At 37.0% G+C, this 11,557-nt stretch overlaps 1 long non-coding RNA gene across 1 annotated transcript; it reads left to right on the forward strand.

The window, feature by feature from the left end:
* The first annotated feature begins 1,562 nt into the window (after nt 1-1,562).
* Nucleotides 1,563-7,308, forward strand: LOC142601937 (uncharacterized). Its single transcript, XR_012835512.1, has 3 exons — nt 1,563-1,700; nt 2,508-2,592; nt 7,198-7,308. It is a non-coding gene; the product is annotated as an uncharacterized LOC142601937 (long non-coding RNA).
* Nucleotides 7,309-11,557: the final 4,249 nt, after the last annotated feature.

Raw genomic sequence — 11,557 nt, forward strand, 5'->3', positions numbered from 1 at the left:
AAAGTTATAACAATGAGGAAAATTCATTATAACTGTAAATTTTATCTAACCCACTTCCATCTCTTTGGATAATTTTAAACCCATGTTTCTTTCTCATTATGAAACTGTAACTAATTTATCTAATTTTGCTCAAATTAGATATTGTCGCATCTCACCAGTTTTGTAGGACACCTTATGAACTCATGTATCTTAAATTAAGATTATAAATGTTTGCTATGAGTTATAATAGGTAGGTTAAATAAGTCAAGATGAGAATAGTAATGAATTGCCTTTTCTCATTTAAATCAGACTTTGAGCATTGTTTGGGTCTAGTTTTACTGGTTATTACATAAAATACGTATTAAGTGGAAAGGTTTTGTCCTTATATTATCCAGATATTGGAGACAAAAAATTTGGAACTCTGTTTTACGGAGTCTAAGCTATAACTCATTGGGAATGTGTAATATAAGCCTTTGAGTGTTATATTAGGTACTTTCCTACATCTTCCACAAAATGAGCATAAACTAAAAATTGACATAACTTAAAATAATTCAAATAATTTGCAAGGTTCATTTAAATCCCTGAGTTTCACTGTATGGGCACATGGACCTTTGGGTTTCTCCAAGACTGCCAGGTAATGATATGTGGATTAGTCTTCACTTTGTCTGGGCTGAGGATGGAGCTGTTTAATCCTCTTGCAATCCTTTCTAGTCTCCTGGAATGAAACATTCAGGTCAGAGGCCCTTGTATTCCGCTTCCTGGAATTTGAAGAAAGTGCCACTCATTTTCCACAGTAGGTTTGAGATGCTAACCACAGGATTGTCTTCTGCTGTGTTTGTGACTGCTGCTTCCTGTTGAAAACATGTACATCATCAAAGTTTGGGCAATCTCCAGCAATCCAGTTTGGCTACAGCCTAGCTCTCTGCCTTTCTATATATTGGAAACTAAGGTATACAAATTCCCCTAACGGAAGCGAGACAGGGCCTTTCATTTCTGCCACCTGAGTGTAGAATTACTTATCTACCCATCCAACTGTATCCCGTATATACACCTCCTTTGCGCTTTGTGACCAAAGTTCTCAAATGTTGATAACCCAAAAGCAGCAGCCTGTAGCTGCTGTAGTGAGGGTGCTACTGCAGGGAGCAGCTCTAGCTGCTGCGTAGTAGAGCGCAGCATCTTTCAGCCGTTCCGTTTGATCCGCACTGTTGCGATGTTCTTTTACGAGGCTTTGCAAACATCCCCTGACCCTTTCATCCCGTGTAAATGTCATAGCAAGTGTACGGGATCTTCTTGAGGTTTTTCTTTGATATTCGCGAGCAGAAAATATTTTAATTGATATTTCCTTAAGATCCTTTATTACAGATTGTCTTTTATTTTAAACATAAGATGATGTTAAATTAACATGATAATTTGACTATCGTTCTGTTTATTCCTCTACATCTTTCTAATACTTTCTTTAAAAAGTGTGAATGTCTGGTGTCACAGATAAATTACATTTTGATTTAGAGATCTTATAATTTCTGAGGATTTAATTGAAACTCTTATGCATCTAAATTATATTTCAGCAAAGAAGAGCAAGACTATTAAAGCCTGCAGAATTCCACAGAAACTTATGGAAGATAAGGAAACCTATTAATAAAGAACATATCTCAAAGAAAAATATGCCTCAACTTCAGCTTTGATTCCAGGGATTTCAAGGTGATCCAGGATGAGTAACCGAGGTACATCTAACAGTCAATGAACTTTTATGAACCTGAGATCTATACAGTAAAGAATCTGAAGTGAAAGTTTAATGTGCTGAATCTGTCTGTAAGTGGTCAGGATAGCTGACATTATGAGACAACTCTGGCAGAACATTCTATTAAGTCATTTAAGTTAAAAATCAAATATAAATTTCAGCGCCTACATGAAATTGCATATGCTTTCATGAAATTTCTAAATCGGTTCTAGATTTGCGTATCTAAGAATGAGGGGCTGCTCTTTTAAATAGGTTCTGTAGTTAAAGTATATAATGATATTGTTAAATTGTTGTTAGTGGTACTTCAAGCTGATAATACATACGAGCTGATCATTTTCTTTACTATATAATTTCATACCTATTATTTAACATTTACTTTAACATTTGCTATTTTTAACACATTAATGTTTATTTTAATACATCATATATTTTCACATCTCAGTGGTCTGTAATGTCAAGAAGCTATTTAAAGTGAAGTTCAAAAATCAAAGCTCCAATGCTAGACCTAGATCAAAATGCGATGTGTGTTCTTGCAAGTAAGTTCAGGTGCATGTGATCAGCCGCAGAATCCGGGTGTTGTTACAGTTCAGGTGGTTTTCGAACTATCTGTGGAAGCCGTATGTGAACATCTCCTTCAGCACATAACGCAGACTTCAGGCTTCGGAATCCAGACTTTCAATTCACCCCCCTGTCGTTTCGCAATACATCTGATGAAAAAATGGAAGAAATTTTAGCTACTTAATAAAAAAACCTTCCGTTGTAATTTTCTAAGATTTAACTATGTTTTTAGATGGCTGTGAGGGGAGAAGCATGAAGGGACAACGAAACCTGGTCAGTGGATACATTCCAAAGCGGAGAATCCCTTGTGGAACAAGGTAACTTACATGTTGCTCATCCTTCCAACTGGAGAATTTAACGCAGTAATTGCAGCACAAGAAGAAACAGCATCTGTGGTAGTTTGTTTAGTTTATGCTAAATCTACGAAGTGGAGTAGGTTTAACCTGCTGTGCAGACATATCATGTGAAGGCTGCTGTTTGAAAAAGAATAAATGAAAATAGTCTGTGGTTTTGATAAATCACAAGGAATGCAATGAAGCTTTGAGATTTGCTTTACTGACCTTTAATGCTGAAACGCCAAGTTTTCAGAGACGGTTATTTCCCTAACAGCATGATACTGAGTGTGCAGCTTTTTAGAGAAACTTTTTTCATTGTTTTTCATCAATGTTTACCTGTAAATCAGATAAAGTCACCAATAAGAGGTACTTTATTAACACAGGATGAACTTAGCCCACTGATATCCTTCATACTTGTAATATTTATTTGCATTTAACAACTTTATGTGTTTTTTAATATACTTAGTAATCTTAAATTACAGCAACAGTGGCTCTATTGATTGAAGAATACAGCTCCATTCTTAGTCATGCTGCCATACTTTTTGCAATTAACGATCAGTAGGTGCAACTTGGAGTGTTTTAGGGTGACAAAACTGGACTCCAAATGATGAAATTTTTACAACTATATTAAATCCAGACTTGATAGATTAACTTCGTGCGATAAAATAATTAATCAGGAATTGAATCAAAAGTTGTCTGCTTGAGTAGGTGACTGTTATCTGTGAGGCTGTGTAGTTTTAGTGGCCTTGACATCCCAATACATCTGTTCAAACAGAGGTAAAAAAAATTACATGAGGGGAAGGGATGGAGACAGTAATAATTTATGTATGCTCAACACTCACTGAAGAAGGAGGAAAATGCCAGTCACATCAAAAACTTTAAAATCACCAAATTCATTTCTTAATAGTACTTTCTACCAGGGATGTTGTATGGTCACCTCTCATCATAAAATTAGAAGGCAAAGTATTCTGCAAGACAGTATAACCCTAATCCTGCAGAGTCTTAGTGATGCTTGATTTCTGCAAGCCAAGGGAACTCTTCATGGTAGGGATGTTTAAAAGGCAATTGCGGTGTTTGCAGAAGGAAGGTCATGTATATATGATGTAATAGATCTTGCGGAATACTTATTTTGAAACTTCAGATGGTTTTGCATGTTCATTACTTCCAAGGTTGCGAAGCCAGAAATATTTTTCTTTTTCAGCCTGTGTGTTCTTGTATATCGGATGTCATTGCTCTGTATAAACATTTGCAGTATACTTGTGTGGGGTTAACTTTGCATATACACGGTGTTCTCTGCAACACACTAATAAGTCAAAGCAGAAATTGAGAAAGTTTGTTGAAGCAAATGTATCAAATTCAAGTAATGTTTTGCTCTTTTACTGAAAGCAGTTTTATTAGCTGCATGAAGCACTGCTCATTCTTAAGAGCCCATTCACTATGGAAGTCCCCAGTCAAGAAGTCTTCTTGCTTTATGCCTGTGAAACTGCAAGTTTGATGTAATGGAGATAGAGACAAAAGCAAAGCCGTCAGCTGTTATTGGATGAGATAGCACATATGTGTTAAAAGGACAATAAGGCAATGGTAATTCATTTTAATAGTGGTATAAAATTAATTTCTTTGGACACAGTTAACTTGAGTACATCTTCAACTAGAAAAAAAATCAGTTATCCATAATTTAACCAGAAACTTACTCCAAAAGCCACAGTGCAAAAGTCACCACACTTTTATGTAATGAATTCATTTTTTAGTTCAACCAGACATTGAAAATTACCCTTTGAGCACATCTGACCTTGTCAATGGCTTGCATGCGTGTAGTCTCTTCCTTCAGGTCCCTTCTGTTCATTTCAGAGGTGACTTCTGGACTTCTGAGCTAGAGTCGATGCCCTCCTTGACATAGAAAGTGCAAGTCATATATAGGACTTGGGAGAGGATTTTATTATTGAACTGCTGGTTTGAAAATTAATGTTTTTTTATTCCTTCATAGCTTTTGGGCAAATAGTTTCTCATGTCTAGCTGTCTTGGTCAAAACTAAGACAACATGTTTGTCATTGTGGTTTTGGCCATGAAAAGACTAGAAAGGCTAAAATAGAGGCTCATGTGATGGTTTTATTAAGATCAGCTTTGGATCTTAATAAAGATGAGTTTGCAATACTTGCAGAAACATGTGAATTATTGAAGTAGCTGTCCTTGTGGGCAACTACCTTATTCTGTAATAACTAACACACTGGCAAATGATTTAATGATGACCATGAGGACTGTCCTGTTAAAGGTTTTTGCAGACAGCCATTTAAATGTTCATCAACTCTAAAATAATTATTTATATATCTCTTAGCAAAATGTTGAAAACTTTGATCCACTATATATATATATATGATATTTTTAATCAAGGAGATGCCCCCCCCAGCCCCCCACTTTACATTGTAATTTTATGTGGAAAAGGATAATGTATATGCCATGAAAAACTTGGATGTAAAGAATAAGTTAAATACATAGTTTCTCATATTGTTAGCAGAGATGTTACCTTTTGACCTTCTTTTGAGATTTTTTGGAACATTTGATGCTTCTGATAATAGTTTAATATTACTTTCTTCACATTGATTAAATACACTTCATACATCACTGAACAATGAGTAACATTCAAATAAGGCTGTCCACTGAACTGCCTGCAAAAATGATAAAGTAAAAAATTAATCTCCAAAGTAAAGTCAAGCCTGAAATTGAAATCTTTGACGCATACATTTCATAATTAGTTCATTCTGCTATATCTAAAATGCAAATACAGTGCTTTTAAAATAATTCAGATCTTCTTGCATGGAGCATTAATGAATTGTTCTAGCTTCTGCACCTCTGACTTCAACAGATTCTGGAGTCATTTGACTTTGTTGGGTTTTTTGTTAAGCTGCTAAATTTTCTTTTTTTTTTTTAATACGTTACTTAAAATAGTTTTCCTTATCTCTTGTGTTGCTGTAACATTTGTTTCAGTCAGTGGACCCACCTACATGTCAAGGGAAAAGAATTTCACAGGATATGTGCAGAATCAAGGTATGAGGATATAGACGAAAAGGTCCCCCCATTGCTCTGTGAAATCAGCCACTTGTGACCATTTTTTAATGGTCCAACTGTTTGTAGGACAGTTCTCAAACTAGAACAGTGAAATTATCCTATCATGGGGGATTTTGTTGGGGTTTTTTTGCACGTGTGTGTAGTTTTTTGTTTGTTTTGTATTTACATATTTTAGCTTGGATCGTATTCTTCAAACGATTTACTTGGTGACCCCAGCAGCATTAAGCAGGTAGAAGCAAGTGTTTGAGAATGGGCAGAAAAGTTGTTGCCACACCGTGTCTTACCAGAAATCTTCTGGCAGGTACAATGCTCTGTTTGCATTCCCGCAGCAATGATCTTGAGTGGTAACATAAGAAATAGGACATATTTGTTGTCTTTTGGCTTTTCTAGGCTTCACTTGCATGGTGGTTTTCAAGATCAAGTTTTGAACGTATGTCCCTGAATCTCACTCAGGCGTCTACATCATCCTCTGGATCTGGGTCAGTTCCTGTTTTATGGGAAAGTGCTGACTAGTTATCAGGCTAAAACCTTGCAAGATGTTGGGAACTGAAGGGTTAAGTCATAAGCAGTATCTGTGTTAAAATAACAAGTAGATAGTAGTATTCTTTGTGTGCCACTTCTAAGACAATAAATGGTTACATTCAGGGGTGCCAAAACTGCAAATAAATGATGCAGCTTCATTGATGAGCTGAAGGAAAATAAATTTTACCTTTTCCCCCAAATCTTCACCATACAAAAATAAGTCTTCGGAAGAAAATGTTAAAATTCAGCTTAGGAATAAGGAAGGTCTTTGTTTCATAACATCTAAGCAAGAAAAAGAATTACTAAAAGGCATTTTTAATGCTTATGAAACACCAACGTTCTCATATATTCTGAAAAAAACCCCCATACATAAGCTGATTAAAGCAGAAAGTCAGAAGACTGACTTCCACTCAGCTACAGTACAAATACGCTATCTTACTTTACAGGTCTGTTTCTTATTTACCCTGGCTGTAAAACGAGCATTTATTTCACAGATGTTCTCCTGCAACTTAACAAAAACCATCTTCAAGATGATGGTGGAAATCTATGCACAGCAAGTGGTATAAAAGTGTAACTCTCATATCATCAGTAAGAGAAAAGGTGAGGATACCGACAGAGTACAGGCACAGCAGAAAAGTAGAATGAAAATACAGCATAGGTAAAATAGATTCAGATCTCACTTATGATGAACAACTATCATAATCCTGTAATTTTGCTAGTACCTGTGTCTCAGGATTAATCTTCAGGTCTGGGGCTTAGGATATAGACAGAGGAAAAATGGTACAATCATAACTACATCTTAAAAGTTCAGAAAGCATTCTGGAGAATGTAAAGTTGGGATCAACGTTCCAAATTATCACGCTTCCTTCAAAAAGTAAGATTCATACCGATTTGCACATGATAATACAAGTTTATTTTTGTCAATACTCTAGCAAAGCGAACCCTTTACAGTGGTAACAAAATAGTATCTAGGGACAACTGTATGTATGTTTGTATTCACAGCTACTTATAGAAATACAAGGCAAGTACAGCTGGAGCCAGACTTTCCATGGACAGATGTTGTAATACTTTTGAAGAAAAAATTAAATAAGGAGATGCAGGAAGAAACAGAAGAAAAAAGTGAGACTATGGAAAACCGTTTAGATCATTATTTGTAAGTAATCTGGAACTGTCATATTAGCATCTGTGATCCATAAATTTTAGCATACCAGGGAAAGATATACAAAATACTTTAAAGGCAGATATATATACATACTATCGTGGTATTTCTTCAGTCACTAGCCACAAAAGCTAGCTTTCATCTAATGAGACTAATCTTCCTAGACTGTCTTTATGGTTAATACACTAATTCGGTGCCCAATGGACGCATCGTAACAGGAAACTCATTTTTGCTGCTTGGAGATTAGCTTCTGTAAACTTGGCTTTCGCGAATCAAAGCCTCTGATGAGACCGTGCTGCCCATGTTTGTGAACAAGGCATTTTGCTTGTGCCTTTTGGAAATAACATGTCATAAACAAAAACCAACAAGACCAAGCTGGCATCAGCGTTGAACTATTTGTAGCTCTTCTGTCCTATCAGTTTCACATGCTAGGTGCTACTGTTTGTCAAATTTTCATGAAGTTATAGATCAAGACTAGAGGGGATGAAATAAGGCATGGTTTGGAATCCAGAACTAGGGGAAGACTAAGAATAGGAAGGATGCAGGTGGGGAAATTAAAGTGGGCGATGTTTAATCAGAAAGAACTGAAATAAGAGTAGAAAGGCCTTTTAAGAGAATGGGTTAAACTTGCACTGATCACAGATTTTTGCTTTCCTCTTGTGAAATCTAGTTTGCTCCATCTCCTGTCCCATCAGATGTGTCTCTGTAAGGATTCAAAAGCAAAGTTTTAAATGCAGATGGTTGAATTTGAAGGACCCACAGTTGTCCTAAATGCAACCCGATTTCTCTAGCCCTCTATACCTCACATAGTACTTGTGTGCGACTTTTATTGGTAAAAGAAGAATATAGTACAATTTGACCTGAGACATTAGAAGTGTGCAAGCTAATTGGAATAAACTGTGAATAAAGCAGAAGGCTGTAGATGCCGTACATCTTATCTGGAGCTAAATGATTATTGGTTTGCATGGATTTTTTTTTGTTTATTTTGTTGGCTGTTAAGAGATTAGATGTTGACCCTAAGTATCTGAGTGAAAAAAAGAAATGGGAAAACATTAATATAGAAAAATATAAGTTTGTTTTAGATATTACATATTAGAAATTCAGAAAGAGTGCATGTTAGAATAAGGTTATCATTCTTCCCAGGTTCTTCTGTATTGCAAATTCTAAACTGTTTCCACAACAGTCACCTCAGGCCATTTGTTTCATTACCACATCAAGGTAAGAGTCAAGGATTTTCAAGTAACAGTGACAGCACTAAATGCACTTTTTTTTTCTCAACAGCCAGATTATTAGCCACCACAACAGTTCATCTCTAACAATTAAAGAAAATCACCCTTTACTCAATGACATAACTCTCATAAATCCTTAACCAACCTAATTACTGAAAAAGAAAAGTATCATGCTTGTTTCAACATTTTGCCATGTAAATGCACTGAAATTCATTAAGTTACTCTAGTGTGAAACAGTAACAGCCCAGCTTTTTCTGAAGACAATTGAATTCTTGTGGTGGGTTGACCTTGGCTGGAGGCCAGGTACCCACCAAGCTGGTCTATCACCCCCTTCCTCAGCAGGATGGGGGGGCAGAAAATAAGATGGAAAAAAACTTGTGAGTCAACATAAAGGCAGTTTAAAAACAAAATTCTGACTTGGAAGCAAAGGAAAACAAAAGATTTATTCTCCTCTTCTCATCAGCAGGTGATGTCTGGCCACTTCCCGGGAAGCAGGGCTTCAGTACATGTAGCGGTTGCTCCGGAAGACAATCGTAAATAACGAATGCCCCTCCTCATCCTCCTTTCTCTCAGCTTTTCTTGCTGAGCAGACGTCATATGGTGCGGAATATCCCTTTGGTCAGTTTGGGTCAGCTATCCTGGCTCTGTCCCCTCTCAAGATCCTGCCCACCCCCAGCCTCCTGGTGAGGGGGGATGTTGGAGAGACAGCCTTGGTGCTGTGCCAGCGCCGCTCGGCAGCAGCCAGAACCCCCGGTGTGTTACCAACACCTTTCTACACAGCGCAGCGCTGAGGGGGCTGCTCTGGGGAAATGAACTCCCCCTCAGCCAGACCCAACGCAATCCTTACCACAGCAGAGATAACGCAGAGGGCAATGAAATTGGTTGAACAGTAACTGTAGAAAGTAGCTGCACTTACTCCATGGAGCAACAGATGGCAATATTTTCTTATATGTTAGGAGAGTTAAATATAGTATCTCACTCTATAACAATTACAAATCGTATATTGTCAGTTATTGAAATCCAGCATAAAAATAATTTTTGAGAAACTCGGTGCATGGTCACCTATGGATAAATCTTCCTTTTAGAAGCAGATTACATTGCAAAACCTCCTCTTTTACATATCCAGAATTTAAATACAAAATCATCCTAAAGTCTTTCTCTTCTCATGTCGCACTCTGAGTGTAATTACTGCATGGCCTTTGAGCCATGATGTGAAAGAATACCAGGAAAAAGATGCTCCCAAAGGAACATTGTTAACACAAGGGATTTTACCTGTTTAGAAAAGATGCAGCACAAAGGTCTGCGAAAGGTGAAGAGGCTAATTTTGCTACTTGCTGAAAAAGACTCCATAAATTTCCTGTGCAGCAGCTGCCCGTGTACTTGGCCTTTGCATGTGAATGCGAGGAGGTAGCTCGTAGCAGAACGAAACACCTTGCACTGACTGCCAAGCCCTTGGAGTGCCGATAGAAACATGTGGCAAGCTATCAGACCGTGACTTCCTCGAATATTCACTGGTAGGTGCCCACGTGAATTGCCATAATTTCTGCTGGCCTGTCCATAAAGCAGACCAACTGGGAGATTAATCTTTTAGCTAGTTTTTCTCTAGTATTTAAAATTAATAAAAAGTGAGCTTCTCCTCCAACATAGAGAGGATAGTAAATCTTAAGTGGGACTATTATTGCTCCACAGACAATGTCCTGCCACATCAGAAACTATACTGGGTTCCAGTTCCTAGAAAGGAGTATTCATGCATTAATATGCTACTACTGGGGAAAAAAAAATTGTATATACACAGTCACACATATATAAAAATTAATCCTTAGAGGATATCCTGAGTGTACTATAGAGAATGAAAACCCTGCCATTCACTGTAGAATACATATTTCACCACTTTGCATAAGATATTTCACTACCTTTTATTTTTATTTTTTATTTTTTAAGCATTTCACATACAAAGTCAAACCATAAAGCAGGTTCTTGCTTTTTAAAATACAAATACTCCTGGCAAGAAAATGTTGGTGAATTTGATGATAAAGCTGGATCCTCAAAAGATGAATAAGAATCACTTGAAGATGATGAACTGCTAAAAATCACAAGACAATGACATCTTTATTATTTTTTTAATATTTACCCATCCAGTTCCCCTTCCTCTGTTTTTTTTTGTTTTTCTTTTAAAATCCAACCTTCCTATCCTATCTCCTTGTCCACAAGTATGCATTATACTTGCTTTTCTACTTTAGTTCTCATAAGGAAGTTAGAAACCTGGACTGTAAAAAGTAGATGCTCTGAAGACTAAGGTTTGTATGTAACACTCAATATTTTGACTTCATAGAGCATTTTATCAACATGAAATTCAGCCATTTATTCAGACCTCAACCAAATCCCTCTGCAGGATTTAAGAAAGAGCAACCCAGCAGTTCGAGTTCAGAGACCAGCACCTTACAAACCATGCCTTCCCAGGCTCCGGTGTTGGGTGTGTGGGACTCTGACCTGGATTTTAGAACTAAGGTTACACTACTGGAAAAGTCACCGGATGATAGCAGTCACAGCCGCTGTGGAAAGAGAACGACAACTGGAAGTGTTACCTTGGTTTGTGTTTTAAGACTGTGTTCTGCACACAAATTCTTTTTGTTATTTCTTAGAAAATGAATGCAACTTTATAGATGGTTGTCCAGCTGTTCTTCATTGTGTTTGAGAGAGAATTGGGTTTAATGCTTTAACAGGGCCTCAATATTCTTCTGTCGTTTCCTTACTTTATTAGCCACTATTTCCTGCAAAGAATCTCACAAATGAATTTGAAGAACGCTAATGTGCTAGTCTAATGACAGATTGCTTTCAAGACTGATCTCAAGGAACTTTCTTCCCATCCAGTGAATGAATCACAGTCATTCAATAGTGGACTGTCGGACAGGTACGTGAAGTGCTTTTTGCTTTAAAGCTTTCCTAACATGAGGAATGATCTTAGGACCACAAA

Source organism: Balearica regulorum, chromosome 5, assembly GCF_011004875.1.
Source record: "Balearica regulorum gibbericeps isolate bBalReg1 chromosome 5, bBalReg1.pri, whole genome shotgun sequence".
NCBI lineage: Eukaryota > Metazoa > Chordata > Aves > Gruiformes > Gruidae > Balearica > Balearica regulorum.